Below are 18,832 nucleotides of genomic sequence, written 5' to 3'. Positions count from 1 at the left end.
AGTTTAAGACTGGAAACATTGCATATACTTACTATGGGCCACTGTTTTTCATTATGACCAGAAACTTTTGATTCTCTGGAACTCTGCGTATTGCAATATCACATATTCAATTTCAACACCAAGTTTTATAGGAAAGACATTTTCAATGGGCTGTCTTATATATGAGATAAGTAAGACAGAGCCTACCAGAAGGTGTCACCTTCTGACATATTTCACTTTTGCAGATTTTAATGTTTTTTCCCTGCATCCACACTGTCTTGGGTACTTCTCTGTTCACATGCTTCAAATATGGCAACACTTAAAAGTAACAGTGAGTTTTAGTGTTAAAAAGGAAATGAAGAATCATATTATTATTATTGACTCTTGCAAAGAGAGCTTTTAGGACACTTAATTTAGTTTTGAATTTTTAAACTCTAAATTACCAATTAAAAAAAAAAGTATGTTACTGGGTGCCTTCCTGAAATTTTTCTTAAATAACTGATATATCGTCGCTCTTTCATTGTTATTATTTTTCACTTACTTAATATTAATTTTATATTATTTAATAATTTATACCTTTGACCTATCTCCTTAAAAACAACCAGCATTTTTAAGTGCTTAATATGTATAAGACACCACTCTATATCATGTAACTTCACACAACAACCATATAAGAATGTGCCCCATCTCACAACTGAGAAAACAGGTTTATTACAGCATGTAATTTTCCCAAGGATCTACAGCCAGAAAGTACAAGAGCAAGATTGGAACTCGGTTTCTCTGACTCCAAATCATAAATCTTTCATTCCTATGTCTCAGCAGCTTTCTCACCAGACTGAGTCTTTCTTTAGAACAGAAACAAATATATTGTTCTGATTTTTGTATCTCTAATACCCAGCATAGAATCCCTTGCCTAGTAGCTGCTTAATAACTTCAGAAGAAGGAGGAGGAGAAGAGGAAGACGAGGCAGCAGAGGGAGGGGAGGGGGAAACGGACTCCAAGAATGAAACAGTGACTATGATAGTTTCTTCTTTTTTGAAGGCATCCCTATGCTTCTCTCAAAACCTTAGGCTCCAGCCAAGAGTGCCCACCCACTACGTGGGGGATGAATATGGGAAGTGGGTGGGCAACGAATTTCTAATTTTCTGCATGGATGCCTTAGTTACTATTAAGATACTGTCAAAGGGAAGTAATTTCAAAGAAGAGAAGCTAGCCTGATTAAGAAGTTAGATTAAGATTGACTTTATAGAAAAATTAAAAGCTCAGAGGAAAAAGAAAAGATTAAGATTGGGAGCCACTAAAGGGAACCCAAAGACACCGGAAAAGCAGAGAGCAGCTGCTCATTGGCACAGAGCACAAGGCCTTTATACTGACAATGCCTTTAATCATAGCAATCACAGCACAAGTGTGCATTGTCAGCCTGCCCAAGGCCAAGCATGCCCATGTTTAGCTGTCATTTTAATAAACTTCGAGCCTCTTTAGAGCCTGCAGGTCCCCAGTGGAATCACACAGCCTCCCTGCTTACCTTGCCTCTTGCTGGCCCACTCAGGACTTGGACCCTAATCGTAGTACCTAGTCCCACTCCTTCAACCCTGTGAATTAATTTTTTCTCTCCTTAGAGATTTGCTGAGAACAAGTAGCCACCCCAACCACCTCATTTAAACAAGATAATTATTATTCTTAACCTACTATATGTCAAGCTCCTAGTTGGTGGCATTCTTGGCTAACTGTCCAGATTCCTCTAAACACAATATGCTTCCGGCCAGTGCTGCCCAGTAGCTGATGGTCTGGCTTTTGGTCTCAGGAGTGTAGTCTAGAAAGGATGCCAAGACTGTTCCTCTGGGGTGATGTCAGGGATGGGTCCTCTAGGGACAAATGACATACAGATCTGTACTCCCTGACTTCTACAAATCCTACATGCTTCTGTGTCTGTTTTATATCTTTGTCAGCATTTGAAAGCTGTCATTCAAAATAGACTCTGGCTACTCATTCTTGGTCAGTTCAAATGTACTTTAATGTGCTTTTAACACTAACAAGTAGGGAGAAAGCTGTCAGCCTAGTCATTAGAACTATAGCCAATAGGAAATGCTTAGAAAATTCTACTACAATTAAAACACTAGGCATCCCTAGAAGGGACAGGGACTAGAAAATTGGAATTAGCAGAAAACTAAATGGTCCCTTTCAGCTTTTTTTTCTTCCTAATTTTCCTCAGAACAAGAAGTCTTGAGTTTCAAAACCCCACATTTCTACAGAAAAAAAAAGAGATAATGATATTGCCACCCTAAGCATTTATAATGACACATGGAAAGTTTTTGTGTTACTGTATACATGTGTGTTCAATGTTCATGGAATTTTAACCTGGCAAGGAAGAGAAATGGGGCATCTCAGGTGGCTTAGCAGGTAAAGAAACCCCCTGCCAATGCAGGAGATGCAGGTTTGATCCTTGGGTTGGAAAGATCCCCTGGAGAAGGAAATGGCAACTCACTCCAATATTCTTGCTTGGGAAATCCCATGGACAGAGGAGCCTGGCAGGCTACAATCTACAGGGTTGCAAAAAAGTCGGACGCAACTTAGCAACCAAACGGCAAGGAAGAGAAATAATGTCTTCTTCTATTTACTCTGAGAAATGTGAAACTCAAAGTGAAAACAGTTTGTAACTTGTCACTTACCACCACAATCTGAGTTACAATATTCTACTTTTAGAAACTTTCACAAGTATGTATGTGTGAGGAATGAGGGTCAGGCCAGAAATAAGAAACATGCCTTGGAATTAAACCTTTTAGAATCATGTTATGTTCTAATGTTACATCTGCCTTTCTGAGCTCAATAAACCCCCAAATAATTCTAAGATAACATTTGTCAGTTTCTTCTGAATGTGTGTCTGTGTGTGTGTGAGTTTATGAACTTAAAATTTCGTTGTTGTTGTTCAGTCGCTCAGTCGTGTCCAACTCTTTGTGACCCCATGGACTACAGCATGCCAGGCTTCCTTTTCCTTCCCTGTCTCCTGGAGTTTGCTCAGATTCATGTCCATTGAGTCTGTGATGCCATCTAACTTAAAATAACTTTTACTTTTTACTTATTTCTAAAAAAAAAAAAAGAATTATTGTAGATATATGAGAAAGAATAGAGAATTAGAAATAAGAGAAAAATCCCACTTCTGGAGGTAGTTAACATTTAACCTCTCAAAATACATCCTGTCCCTTAGTTAAGAAGTCCTTCTCCTCACATCTTTCTCCACAGTGCTCTTCCATAAAATATAAAATGACTTTTTTAAACTTACCTTTAATAACTACAGAGTAGATCTAAGGGAGCAAAAAGACAGGACCTAGTACCCATATGTAATTGCATGTGTGCAGAAGTCAAACAGAACATTTTAAAACTAAAAAAGACTTTAAATATGGTGCAGTGAATACTTATTTACTTTGTGCTCAATGCATGCTTCTTTTCAATATCCTATGAAATAACAATGTAGGGATAAGCTCACAGTGTCAAAAGGAACGGGGAAAGTGATAGCAGCAACGAATTTTAAGAAGAGAGCAAATGGACAGGTCGTAACAGACTTCACAAAACAGAGAAACATAGAAGCCAGCCCATGGCATAAACATTCCCACCATGGGTGGTTTCAAGCTTCTACTATAATGCTAGCAAACACAGACTTGGGATGAGATGAGCCCACCATTTCTAGAGAGATGATTCAAGCAGGCTCCAGCACACCTCTGGTTAGAGCCAATTAAGCAGTAGAGGTGTTAGCCTTCTTTTTAGGCAGCTATTCTATGGAGACGTTCCAGAGAGACCTAGGACTGAGACTTGAGGCTCAGAGAGGAAGGAAGCGCAGCACTCAAAAGGAGGGCTATGTGGATATGTTTTTTATGCTAAAGCCCCTTTTTCCTCTTGGCTGGAGATGGGAGAATCCTTTATGAGTAAACTGAAACTCAAGCAGAAAGATCAATAGACAGGGCATTGGGGGAGTTTCTCAGTGAAACACAGCAACCACATCACACCAAAGTGAAGCCCATAATCAAGATGCTCCACTCTTGCCCCAGAGCCTTCAGTCAGCATTTTAGTGCATCACTTTAAACAATAAACATAAAATCATATTGGTGTTGGTACATTAATATTACTACTATTATTTTTATACTAAGTACTATGCTAAGCAAAATAAGTCAGACAGAGAAAGACAAACACTGTATAATATCACTTATATGTGGAATCTAAAATACAACAAACTAGTGAATATAACAAAAAAGAAACAGACTCACAGATACAAAGAGCAAACTGGTGGTTACCAGTGGGGAGAGGGAAGGATAGAAGTTGATATAGGGACAGGTGAGTAAGAAGTATGAATTACTAGGTATAAAATGAGCTAAAAGAATATATTGCACAGCACAGGGAATATAGCCAATGTTTTATAATGACAATAAGTGAAGTATAACCTTTAAAAATTGTGAATCACTATATTGTATCAGATCAGATCAGATCAGTCGCTCAGTCATGTCTGACTCTTTGCGACCCCATGAATCACAGCACGCCAGGCCTCCCTGTCCATCACCAACTCCTGGAGTTCACTCAGACTCACGTCCATCGAGTCAGTGATGCCATCCACCCATCTCATCCTCTGTTGTCCCCTTCTCCTCCTGCCCCCAATCCCTCCCAGAATCAGAGTCTTTTCCAGTGAGTCAACTCTTCGCATGAGGTAGCCAAAGTACTGGAGTTTCAGCTTTAGCATCATTCCTTCCACAGAAATCCCAGGGCTGATCTCCTTCAGAATGGACTGGTTGGATCTCCTTGCAGTCCAAGGGACTCTCAAGAGTCTTCTCCAACACCACAGTTCAAAAGCATCAATTCTTGGGCGCTCAGCCTTCTTCACAGTCCAACTCTCACATCCATACATGACCACAGGAAAAACCATAGCCTTGACTAGATGAACCTTTGTTGGCAAAGTAATGTCTCTGCTTTTGAATATGCTATCTAGGTTGGTCATAACTTCCCTTCCAAGGAGTAAGCGTCTTTTAATTTCATGGCTGCAATCACCACCTGTAGTGATTTTGGAGCCCAGGAAAATAAAGTCTGACACTGTTTCCACTGTTTCCCCATCTACTTCCCATGAAGTGATGGGACCACATGCCATGATCTTCGTTTTCTGAATGTTGATACATCAACTATACTTCAATTTAAAAGTATTGTTATTATAAAACTGTTAGTATAGTACGGGATAAAGAATGAGTGTACTGTGGGATATTCAGCTATCTTCTCTGTCCTTGCGAACTAGAATTCTTAATGCAGAAGAAAGGAGACCAAATGTAATATAATGTAATGTAATATAGAAGGAGCTGAACTCTCATACTCATATTTATGGTCAAATAATCAAAGCTATCAGGGCAGATCAATCGAGAAAGAAAAGTGTTAAGACAATTGGATATTCACATGCTAAAAATATAAGCTTTGATTCATAGTCATACCATACACAAAAACTGCCTCAGAATGGATCCCAGACATAAACGTGTATGTGTGCTCAGTCATATTGGACTCTGTGATCCCATGGACTGTAGCCCCCCAGGATCCTCTGTTCACAGAACTTTCCAGGCAAGAATACTGGAATGGATTGTCATTTCCTACACTGGGGCATCTTCCCAACCCAGGGATCAAACTCGAGTCTCCTGCTTTACAGGCAGATTCTTTATCGCTGAGCCACCAAGAAAGCAATACAGACATAAATGTTAGCACTAAAACTACAAAGGCTCTAGAGGAAAGCATAGAAGGTAATCTTTATGGCTTTGGATTAGATACAACACCCAGAAGTAGAATATATAAAATAAAAAAACTGATAAATTGAGTATTTTTTAATAAATTTCACCAAAATTAAAACCTTTATTCAAAATATGCAGCTAAATAATGAAAAGGAAACACACAGACTGGGATAAAATGTTTGTAACACATATATGATGAAAGACTTTTATTCAGGTTTTAAAAAAGATTTTTGAAACTCAATAAGATGCCAAACAATCCACCAAAATACTAGATAAACTATTTAAATAGACGCAAAGAAAAATACATACATGATTGACAAGCACATGAAAAAGTGTTCAACATCAGTAAACATCAGGGAAAAGCAAATCATCATGTACTAGTAATCATCATGTACTAGTACATGAGCTACTAGTACAGAGCAAACAGATTGCCTGTAATCAAAAATACTACTGAATATTAGCCAAGATACCAAAAAAACTGGATTTTCTATGTTTGCTGGTGGAAAAACAATCTGGAAACTTTGGAAACCAATGTGATGTGCTTCTATCCCTAGGTATTTACCTGAGATATGTGAAAACTTATATCACCCAAAGATTTAAATGACCGTAGCAGCATTACTTTTAATAGCCAAAAACCTGGAAACAATTCAAATATATATCAATTGATAAATAGACAAATAAGATGTGGTATATCCATATGATCAAACACTAGTCACTAACAAAAAAGAATGGATTATTTTTACATACTACAATGTGAATGAGCCTCAAAAACAGTGTGCTTAGTGAAAAATGCTAGACACAAATGGCTTCAAATATTGTATAATATTTGAAGCAAATTCATAGACACAGAAAGCAGATAAATGGTTCCCTGGGACTGGATTGTGGCAGTGCAGTTAGACACAAGGGAAGTATTTGGGATGATGAAAATGTTCAAAAGCTGGATTGTGGTGATGGTTGCACAACTCTATAAATTTATTAAAAAATCAATAAATTGTAGTTATAATGGGAACATTTTATGATATGTAAATTATTCTTCAATAAGACTGTTAAAACATAAGGAAACCAAAAAGCATATTAAATAAGTGAACAAAAATGAAATGTGACATCTAGCATGACATCTTTGACAATGAATCTAGAAAGAAATATTAATATAAAGAAGTGGTTATAATTTGACTTTTTTCTCACATTTATTCAAAATTCCCTTAGTCTTCATATCCCATTGAGTAAAAAGGACATCATACTAAGAGATGGCCCACTGTTTCTAATTTTAGAACTATCTCTTCCTATGGGGTTTCCTACTTTCTGCAGTCTTCCATAGTTAATTCAAGAAGTCCGTATCAGTATCTCACTGACATCATAAACTAACCTCTCAAACAGAATTATCTCATGGGATCATTGAGAAGACAGTGTTCTTCTCATTGTGTAGCTCCTTTTGTTAATACCCATGTATGAGCTATGATGCAGTCCGTGGGGTCGCTAACAGTCAGACACAACTGAGCGACTTCACTTTCACTTTTCACTTTCACGCATTGGAGAAGGAAATGGCAACCCACTCCAGTGTTCTTGCCTGGAGAATCCCAAGGACGGGGGAGCCTGGTGGGCTGCCATCTGTGGGGTCGCACAGAGTCGGACACGACTGAAGTGACTTAGCATAGCATAGCATGAGCTATGAAGCAAATTATGAGACATGGAATGAACCTAACTAAGTCCATCAATAAATGAATGGATAAAGAAAATGTGGTGTATATATACACAAATGGAATATTATTCAGCATAAAAAGATAAATATAGCCATTTGCAGCAATATGGATGGACCTAGATATTACCATACTAAGTGAAGTAAGTCAGGAAAGGAAAGACAAATATTATATACATCACTTATTGTTGTTGTTGTTGTTGTTCAGCCTCTCAGTCATGTCTGACTCTTTGCGACCCCATGGGCTGGCAGCATGCCCAGCTTCCATGTCACTTATATATGGAATCTAAAAAAATAATACAAATGAACTTATTTACAAAACAGAAACAGACTCACAGACATAGAAAACAACCTTATTGTTACCATAGGGGTAAACGGGGAAGGAGGGATAAATTAGGAGTATGGGATTAACAGATATACACTGCTATGTATAAAATGGATAAATAACGAGAATCTACTGTATAGCACAGGGAACTATATTCAGTATCTTATAATAACTTATAGTGGGAAAGGATCTGAATATATATATATGTATAATGGAATCACTTTGCTGTACACCTGAAACCAACACAGCATTGTAAATCAACTATACTTCAATCAAAATGTGATGTCATTTTAGTGATTCTACACATGAGATTAATGCTCTTATAGCTACTTTTAAAATTGATATTATACAATATAAATGATATTGCACAATATGAATGGCAAAATCTATGCTAGAACTTTAAATTTTTCAATTTCCCCTTACTTACAATGACATAAAATGGAAAATAAAAAACATCATAAAGGTTCAAGAGAAAGTCTCTGGAAGTGAGGAAAAAACTTCCTATTCTATCACCTTTAACATTTTTTCCTAGCTTTTTCAACAAAGACTTTGTCTTTTCATTTTTCATTTGACCCCATAAATTATGGACCTGGCCATAACCTGAAGGTACCATTTTGATTAGGACAGTGTTGCTAACGTACAAGAGAGATCAGTTACTGATAACATGAGAGGGGCCTCAATATCATGATTTTTACCAAAGACTCTGGCTGAGACTTATGTACAGTTCCACTCCCTATATTTGCAGATTACAGGACAAGAGTAGAAGTGGAGGATGATATATGACATGGCTGAATATTAAAAGTTGTTGAAAAGGTTAATAAATTCTTAAATAAAATATGTTCTACCCTCTAGCCTTGAAAAAAAGAAATACTCCTTTCTTACAACTGAAAGGTGAGTCTAAGACATCTTAGAATTCTGTTCTGGTATGTGAAGATGTAAGGCTTGCCAACTCTGGTCCCCAGTTCCCAGCTGTGATGTGATCTCATTTTCTTTCCACCTCTAGCTTCATCCCAGACCAAGAAAATTTCATGCTAATGTGTGTACACACCATAGCTGACACATTCCAGCTCCATCTACACCCCCACAAATAGCCACCCCTTGCTTCCCTTCTCCTTAGACTTACTACTGAGAGACTGACTATACCAATGGACAACAGCCAGACCAGCTATAAAAATAGAATTCTGACCCCACACACCTCAGCAATCAGTCCAGGAGTCAATCCCCTTATCTATTACTACAATAAACAGCCCAGGAAGCCAGCTGGCTGTAAGTCAGATTTGGAGAAAGCCAAATGGTTATCTCCAGGGACAATCCAAGAAGCTAAACAAAAACATCTGTAACAATCAGCCCCAAGTGGCCAGGTCTTGATTAATAACTGATGTCTTCCCAAATATTTCCTCTGCTTCCAATCTAGGACCAGCCAGAGACAGCCCAACATGCAGAGTGGAGGGCAATGGATGGATACTTATAACAGGAAACATTAAGGCTAGTCCAACTTGACAGGATCCTTGGGGAAGGTAAGCCAAGGTAATAAGATATTGAGGGTGGGAAATAAGAAACGTGATAAGTTATCAAAGGTGGGGAATTTTTTGCTAAACCGACCCAGGAGAACTCTTGCTAAAACAGGGCTAAGCAGGCTAAGGACAGATCCCCAGAACAAAGTCAAGTGAAAAAGCATACTGAAAGGAGCCTGACTCAACTTTGTTCAAAAATGAGTCTTTGTTAAGTGCTCCTCACTCTCCTTTTTATTTCTTCTAATTTCTATGTATTTATTTTGATGAAGAGTATATATATTTAAGCCACATGATGTGACATCTTGGTACTGGTATATGTTGTGAAAAAATAACCACAGTCAAACTAATCAACATATCCATCATTCCATACCTACTATTGTGTGTGTGGTGAAGATCTGAAATCCTTGCTCTTAGCAAATTTCAAGTATACAATGTATTATTATTAACTCTGTAGTCACCATACTGTAGGTCTCCAGAATTTATTTAACTTCTACCTGAAAGTTTATAGCCTTTGACCAACATCTCCCAGTAACCACCAGTCTACTCTCTGTTACTACAAGTTTGACCATTTTTTTTCCACATATAAATAAATTCATGCAACAGTTGTTTTTCTGTTTCTAGCTTATTTAACATAATGTCTTCCTGTTTCATTCACACTAATGCAATTGCCAAGATTTCCTACATGTTTAAGACTGAATAATACTCTCTCTCTCTCTCTCTCTCTCTCTCTATATATATATATATATATATATATATATATACACACACACCCAAAGCCTTTGACTGTGTGGATCACAAGAAACTGTGGAAAATTCTGAAAGAGATGGGAATACCAGACCACCTGACCTGCCTCTTGAGAAAGCTGTATGCAGGTCAGGAAGCAACAGTTAGAACTGGACATGGAACAACAGACTGGTTCCAAATAGGAAAAGGAGTACATCAAGGCTGTATATTGTCACCCTGCTTATTTAACTTATATGTAGAGTACATCATGAGAAATTCTGGGCTGGAAGAAGCACAAGCTGGAATCAAAATTGCCGGGAGAAATATCAATCACCTCAGATATGCAGATGACACCACCTGTATGGCAGAAACCAAAGAAGGACTAAAGAGCCTCTTGATGAAAGTGGAAGAGGAGAGTGAAAAAGTTGGCTTAAAGCTCAACATTCAGAAAACAAAGATCATGGCATCTGGTCTCATGACTTCATGGCAAATAGATGGGGAAACAGTGGAAACAGTGGCTGACTTTATTTTGGGGGGCTCCAAAATCACAGCAGATGGTGATTGCAGCCATGAAATTAAAAGATGCTTACTCCTTGGATGGAAAGTTGTGACCAACCTAGACAACATATTCAAAAGCATAGACATTACTTTGCCAACAAAGGTCCATCCAGTCAAGGCTATGGTTTTTCCAGTATTCATGTATGGATGTGAGAGTTAAACTATAAAGAAAGCTGAGCACCGAAGAATTGGTGCTTTTGAACTGTGGTGTTGGAGAAGACTCTTGAGAGTCCCTTGGACTGCAAGGAGATCCAACCAGTCCATCCTAAAGGAGATCAGTCCTGGGTGTTCATTGGAAGGACTGATGTTGAAGCTGAAACTCCAATACTTTGGCCACCTGATGCAAAGAGCTGACTCATTTGAAAAGACCCTGATGCTAGGAAAGATTGGGGGCAGGAGGAGAAGGGGACAACATAGAATGAGATGGTTGGATGGCATCAATGACTCAATGGACATGAGTTTGAGTAAACTCCAGGAGTTGGTGATGGACAGGCAGGCCTGGCATGCTGCAATTCATGGGGTCGCAAAGAGTCAGGCATAACTGAGCAACTGAACTGAACTGAACATATATATTATTTATGCCCTCATCTATCAGTGGACACTAACATTGTTCTGTATCTTGTCTACCATGAATAATGCTGCAATGAATATAAGAAGACAAATATCTTTCCATGATTTTATTTCCTTTGGATATATATCCAGAAATTGGATCATATGATAGCCAGGGCCAACAGCATGCAAGTCTCTTGCTGTAGGAATTCGCTTCAGGCATGCAGCAGGAAAGTCTTATGTCAGGAGTCAGGGCCAGCTTCCGGTTCATGAGCAGCCGTGGAGACCTGGCTCTTGATGTGCACCTGTGTGGCTGTAGGGGTTAGCCACAGGCACACGTGTTACGGTGAAGGTTGGCTGCAGGGAGCCTGGACTGGCACTGTGCACACACACACCGCTGCAGAGGCGTGGCTGGCTAACTGCAGCAGAGTAAATACCAGGATCCAGAGCCAGGGGCCCCTCTGGCAGCACTGGCTGACAGGGGGCTCTAGCAGGAGGTGAGGGCAAAGAAGGACTCAAGTAGCCCTCAGGGGTGAAATCTGCAAGGGACCCTCAGCACCCACAGGGATTGCTGAAGTCCTCACTGGTGAAGGCTGCCGGGTGCTCTGCAGAGCAGGCCCCTGGGAGCTGCAGTCACTCGCACCCTGTGACTGAACGGTGAATGGTGACCTTCGTCCTTGTTCTATCCATCTCTAGATGTCTCGGTCTGCCAATCTTTGAGGATGGTAAAGCCAAAGCAGGTTTCAGGCAGTGCCCAAATAACTGGGGAGGCTGGATGCTTACCCTGGTGAGGGGAGGTCTCTCTGTCCAGGGAGTTTCCTCTTGGCACTGCATGATGCCGGTCTGGGTATGGGATGGTGCAGGCAAAGTGGAACTGTTCTTTCTACCTTTTTTGTGTGGCTGTTGTTGTTGTTGCTTGGTCACTCAGTTGTATCTGACTCTTTGCAACCTCATGGACTGTAGCCCACCAGGCTCCTCTGTCCATGGGATTCCCCAAGAATACTAGAGTGGGTTGGCATTTCCTTCTCCATTTGTGTGGCTATTCCCAGGTGTTTTGCTCCATTGTGACACTGAAGTTTCTTAAGTGGACTCCAGACTTTTCCCAGAGATACTTTCATTCATGGGTAGCTGCCTAGTTATTGTTCTTTGTGGGGAGACAGGGGCTGGGGTCTCCTACTCTGCCATCATGGTGATGTCATCCAACTTCACTCTGTTTCTCACTCTCTGCCTGAGTTAGGTAGTGGACCTACCTAGGAGCTATTGCTGCTAAAGTCATTCCTTTCCCCTCACTTCCACTGTGGGAGGCGGGGCTCGGGGAAGGGGGAGCACAGAGCTTAGAGCCTGGCTGACCGGAGTTTGAATATGGGTTCTGCTACTAACGGCTGTAGGATCTTTTGCAAATCATCTGTCCTGGTTTATTTTATTTTATTTCTTGGTTGAACCTCACATCTTATAGGATTTTAGTTCCCCAATCAGGAATCAAACTTGAGTCCCCAACAATGAGAGCTAAGTCCCAGCCACCAAGGAATTCCTTGTGCTGATTTAAATCATGTGTTCTTATTTATGCCATTTTTTTATGTATAAAACAGAATGATAATATCTGACTGGAATAACTGATACTTATATTAGCAATGGTATATAGTTGTTATATAAGTATTTACTACTCCCCTTCCTGCTACTACTACTACTATTATGGTCATTTTCTATTCTTTAACTCAGCACTTTATCAGTTCTATTTTACTTGGTCTGGTGCTCAGTTCCTGTAAAATTTTTGCTAAACAAGTGTATTGCATTGTGTATTTGTGTAGCTAAGAGAATTCTCAAGCATGCACGTGCACACACACACACACACACACACACACACACACATACTGCATGTCAGAAAACAATCTTGTTTTGACAGGAAGAAGGATAATAACACCCAATGGGTCTTTTTCATTTCTAATTTCAGTCACTCTATGGTCCTGCAATTACTGTAGCCAACTAATCAACTAAACGTAATTATGCAGAATTCCAAACGTATTATGAAGTAATAAGGCCTTTATTTTTCATTGTGCCCTGAATGCTTGTATCATTAAAGATATACAAACAGAATTTAATTTGGGCCCACAGAATAGAAAGTCAAAGGAATGAAAGAGCAGATAAGAAGGTCTAATTTTTTTTCTTTCTTAGCTCTGAAATATACAAACACTTGCATCTTATTTTTAAAATGTGTGAAGAACCTCACAGAGGCCAAATCATAGAGGGGACTCACCTTATGTACCCCAATATTGGAGGATTTTATTCTTGAGTCCATTGAGAACAACTGAAAGTAGATATCAAAAGTCTCTGATGAGATGCAAATGATAAAGTGTCCTGGAAAATCTAAACAGATCTGTATCAAGATCACTGGGACACATCCTGATTGTCTCATAGCCTGGAAAACGTGTCTAACTCCACAGTTTTCTAAGTCAAGACTGTATGCTGCTGCTGCTGCTAAGTTGCTTCAGTCATGTCCGACTCTGTGTGACCCCAGAGATGGCAGCCCAACAGGCTCCCCCGTCCCTGGGATTCTCCAGGCAAGAACACTGCAGTGGGTTGCCATTTCCTTCTCCAGTGCATGAAAGTGAAAAGTGAAAGTGAAGTCGCTCAGTTGTGTCCGACTCCTAGCAACCCCATGGACTGCAGCCTACCAGGCTCCTCCATCCATAGGATTTTCCAGGCAAGAGTACTGGAGTGGGGTGCCATTGCCTTCTCCGCAAGACTGTATATAAACTGCAAAATTAATTCTAGAAGCATATTAACAAAAAGCAGATAAGAGCAGAGGGTTTTACAGAGTAGTTCTGATATAACTCCTACAGCATATCATTAAACAAAATAATGAATGTCGTCCTGGTCTGTAATCTGTACTACAGTGGATTAAGCAGAGTTACCATTATCTCTAATGATGTAACCCACTAAAATTCTCATAATGAGAGCAGGACAAAGTTATTCATCTTACCCAATATCTTCAGTAAACAGGCTAGTCCAGTGGCTAGCAGTGCCTGCTTTGCAGAGAAAACCAAACCGAGCAGCGGCATCCTCCTTCAAATAGAAAAGAACAGAAAATCTCACAATTAATTTGGGAATGATTTTAACAACTCTTTTCTGAATTCAAGGCTGAAGTATGGTGAGACCAAACTCTGTCTGCAAACATTAACAAAACCATAAGTTATTTTAAATGCTAGATGTATTATAGCCCACTGTTTGCCCTACAACATGCACTGATTTTAATCAGCACAATACACAGATTTATTCTGTGTCCTCTCAGATCTCTTTTTATATTTCTGTTTAAATTTTCCTGGAGAACACTGAGCATAGCTAAACATTCATTCTCTAGGCAAAACCATGTATGAATGTGGATTCCAAACTACGTCCTTTCTGTTTTACCCTATATGGGCATACATTAAAATTCAGACTAACTTTGTGAGGGGCTGTCATAAATAAAAGAGAAAAAATAAGAAGTGTTTAAATCCAACAAGTTGGTGCTGATATTACAGGATCCAGGCAGGAAACACGCCGAATTTTCCTCCAGCTCGTTACTCTTACGCAGCTTCTTTTCTCTTAGAAGTTAGAAGAATGTTGAACATTCTTAAACATCAAAACCAAATTACTCTTAAAAAAGGAACATTTATCAGAAAAAATATAAATTGGTTGCTGGAAAGTGGAGCTATGAGAATAAAGGAATCTGAAGTGAAATGAGAGATTAAAGCTAGAAAACATCACTTATGAGGAATGGAATCTCCTTTCATGCACGTTGGAGCTTGCATGCATGTGTTCATTTCTCCCAAATGTCTGAGTTGCTTAGGTGAGCCATGCCATTAGCTTTGCCAGGCGAGTTTTCCCTTTGCCTCCTATGGTTTATGATACGAGACATTTTCCCCCTTATTCTTCTGTCGAAGTTTTGTAATTCTGCTCTGTGTTCCAAACTGCCCACCCTGCCTTTCCTGCTCTGATGACTAAGCTGGGAATACAGAGAAGGTATACCCCTGTCTGTGATAGGGCTAAGACACAGTAAAGAGAAGCAAAAAGCAAGGAGACTGCTTCTTGTCTGCCCAGGAGAGACCACAGTATTCTAGCAGAATACAGAGGCATTTCAGCAAGGTTTCCAAGACCCACTCTAATACACTGGAATTCTCAGCACCCAAGTCAGAATGAGGGTAGGGGAGGCGTGTGCAGCTGCTCTCTTCAGCTCCCACCAAAACACACACACACAATGACAGTGTTTTAGGGACAGAAAATTATTCAAACGAGTCCTACCTTGCCAATTCATCCTTCCATTTTTCAGCCCTCCCCTCATCTAATTGAGATATTTCATGCCTCCAATGGTCTTCAGTTCAGTTCAGTCACTCAGTTGTGTCTGACTCTTTGCAACCCCATGACTGTAGCACACCAGGCCTCCCAGTCATTTGGGAGTTTACCCAAACTCATGTCCATTGAGTCATTGATGCCATCCAACCATCTCATCCTCTCTTGTCCCCTTCTTCTCCTGCCCTCAATCTTTCCCAGCATCAGGTCTTTTCAAATGAGTCAGCCCTTCACATCAGGTGGCCAAAGTATTGGAGTTTCAGCTTCAACATCAGTCCTTCCAATGAATATTCAGGACTGATATCCTTTAGGATGGACTGGTTGGATCTCCTTGCAGTCCAAGGGACTCTCAAGAGTCTTCTCCAACACCACAGTTCAAAAGCATCAATTCTTTGGCGCTCAACTTTCTGTACAGTCCAACTCTCACATCCAAACATGACTACTGGAAAAAACATAGCCTTGACTAGATGGACCTTTGTTGGCAAAGTAATGTCTCTGCTTTTAATATGCTGTCTAGTTTGGTCATAACTTTCCTTCTAAGGAGTAAGCATCTTTTAATTTCATGGCTGCAGTCACCATCTGCAGTGATTTCAGAGCCCAAAAAATAAAGTCTGACACTGTTTCCACTGTTTCCCCATCTATTTGCCATGAAGTCATGGGACCAAATGACATAATCTTCGTTTTCTGAATGTTGATCTTTAAGTCAACTTTTTCACTCTCTTCTTTCACTTTCATCAAGAGTCTCTTTAGTCCGTCTTTGCTTTCTGCCATACAGGTGGTGTCATCTGCATATCTGAGGTTATTGATATTTCTCCAGACAATCTGGATTCCAGCTTGTGCTTCTTCCAGTCCAGCATTTCTCATGATGTACTCTACATATAAGTTAAATAAGCAGGGTGACAATATACAGCCTTGACGTACTCCTTTTCCTATTCGGAACCAGTGTGTTGTTCCACGTCCAGTTCTAAGTGTTGCTTCCTGACCGGCATACAGCTTTCTCAAGAGGCAGGTCAGGTGGTCTGGTGGTATTCCCATCTCTTTCAGAATTTTCCACAGTTATTGTGATCCACACAGTCAAAGGCTTTGGCATAGTCAATAAAGCAGAAATAGATGTTTTTCTGGAACTCTCTTACTTTTTCAATGAGCCAACGGATATTGGCAATTTTGTCTTTGGTTCTTCTGCTTTTTCTAAAACCAGCTTGAACATCTGGAAGTTCACAATTCACATATTGTTGAAGCCTGACTTGGAGAATTTTGAGCATCACTTTACTAGCATGTGAGATGAGTGCAATTGTGCGGTAGTTTGAGAACTCTTTGGCATTGCCTTTCTTAGGAATTGGAATGAAAACTGACCTTTTCCAGTCCTGTGGCCACTGCTGAGTTTTCCAAATTTGCTGGCATATTGAGCGAATCACTTTCACAGCATCATCTTTTAGGATTTGAAATAGATCAACTGGAATTCCATCACCTCCACTAGCTTTGTTTGTAGTGATGCTTCCTAAGGCTCATTTGACTTCACATTCCAGGATGTCTGGCTCTGGGTGAGTGATCACGCCATTGTGATTATCTGCATCATGAAGATCTTTTTTGTACAGTTCTTCTGTGTATTCTTGCCACCTCTTCTTAATATCTACTGCTTCTGTTCGGTCCCTACCCTTTCTGTCCTTTATTGAGCCCATCTTTGCATGAAATGTTCCCTTGGTATCTCTAATTTTCTTGAAGAGATCTCTAGTCTTTCCCATTGTTTTCCTGTATGTCTTTCTATTGTTTTCCTCTATTTCTTTGCACTGATCACTGAGGAAGGCTTTCTTATCTCTCCTTGCTATTCTTTGGAACTCTGCCTTCAAATGGGTATATCTTTCCTTTTCTCCTTTGCTTTTCACTTATCTTCTTTTCACAGCTATTTTTAAGGCCTCCAGACAGCCATTTCACCTTTTTGCATTTCTTTTTCTTGGGAATGGTCTTTATCCCTGTCTCCTGTACAATGTCACAAACCTCCATCCATAGTTCATCAGGCACTCTGTCTATCATGTCTAGTCCCTTAAATCTATTTCTCACTTCCACTGTATAATTGTAAGGGATTTGATTTAGGTCATACCTGAATGGACCTCACAGATACTGAGACAGAACTGTGTTTGAGATCTCCTGTGGAGGTATGGGTCATCAGTGGGCTGCCAAAGGGACAGGGGCTCTGGGTGCAGCAGACTTGGGTATGGCATAAGCCCTCTTGGAGGAGGTCGCCATTAACCCCACCATAGCGCTGCCAGGACTGGGAAATAAACTCTTGGAGGGCACAAACAGAACCTTGTGCATCAGGACCCAGGAGAAAGGAGCAGTGACCCCAGACCTGCCTGTGAGTGTCCAGGAGTCTCCAGCAGAAGCGTGGGTTGGTGGTGGCCTGCTGCAGGGTTGGGGGCACTGAGTGTAGCAGTACATGCATGGGATCTTTTGCAGGAGGTCACCATTATCTTCTTTACCAATGGTCTTAGCTTCCAGGTTAATGATAATAATGATAGCCGATCACCCTCAAATTGCTCATGCCTGAGACTTCTGGAAGAACAACTCCAGAGGAAACTAAGAAATTGTTTACTAAAAGGACTCAGATATGGGGCCCCCTAACATATTGCTGCTACTGCTGCTGCTAAATTACTTCAGTCATGTCCAACTCTGTGCGACGCCATAGACAGCAGCCCACCAGGCTCCCCCATCCCTGGGGTTCTCCAGGCAAGAACACTGGAGTGGGTTGCCATTTCCTTCTCCAATGCATGAAAGTGAAAAGTGAAAGTCAAGTTACTCAGTAGTGTCCAACTCTTAGCGACCCCGTGGACTGCAGCCTGCCAGGCTCCTCCATCCATGGGATTTTCCAGGCAGGAGTACTGGAATGGGTCGCCAGTGCCTTCTCCGAAACATACTGCAGGTCTTTGTAAAGAAAGGATAGTCCACGTACAAGAGCTCAAATACGTTGACCGCCCGCACCCCGCCCCCAACCTCCATTCACAGGATATCCAGAAGGAGCCATCAGAGCAAGAAAGACTCTTTCTTCTTCCCCAGTCTCATTCTGGCCAATCAAATAACATTAATATATGGCTTTTTATTGGGCTTCCCTGGTAACTCAGATGGTAAAGAATCTGCCTGCAGTGCAGGAGCACCAGGTTCGATCCCTGGATTGGGAAGATCCTCTGGAGGAAGGAATGGCTACCCATTCCAGTATTCTTGTCTGGAGAATTCCATGGACAGAGGAGCATGGCAGGCTACAGTTCATAGGGCTACAAAGAGTCAGACACGACTGAATGACTGACACACACAGACACACACAGCCTTTTGTTAGTATGAAAAGCATGTTATCAGAAAAAACAGAGTTTAGAGATTCTCCAACAGCATGATGAGTCTCCTCTGAGAACTGTCAATAAATAAC

The sequence above is a fragment of the Bos taurus genome, chromosome 6 (assembly GCF_002263795.3).
Source record: "Bos taurus isolate L1 Dominette 01449 registration number 42190680 breed Hereford chromosome 6, ARS-UCD2.0, whole genome shotgun sequence".
Taxonomy (NCBI): Eukaryota; Metazoa; Chordata; class Mammalia; order Artiodactyla; family Bovidae; genus Bos; species Bos taurus.
Note: the sequence above shows the minus strand (reverse complement) of the source record.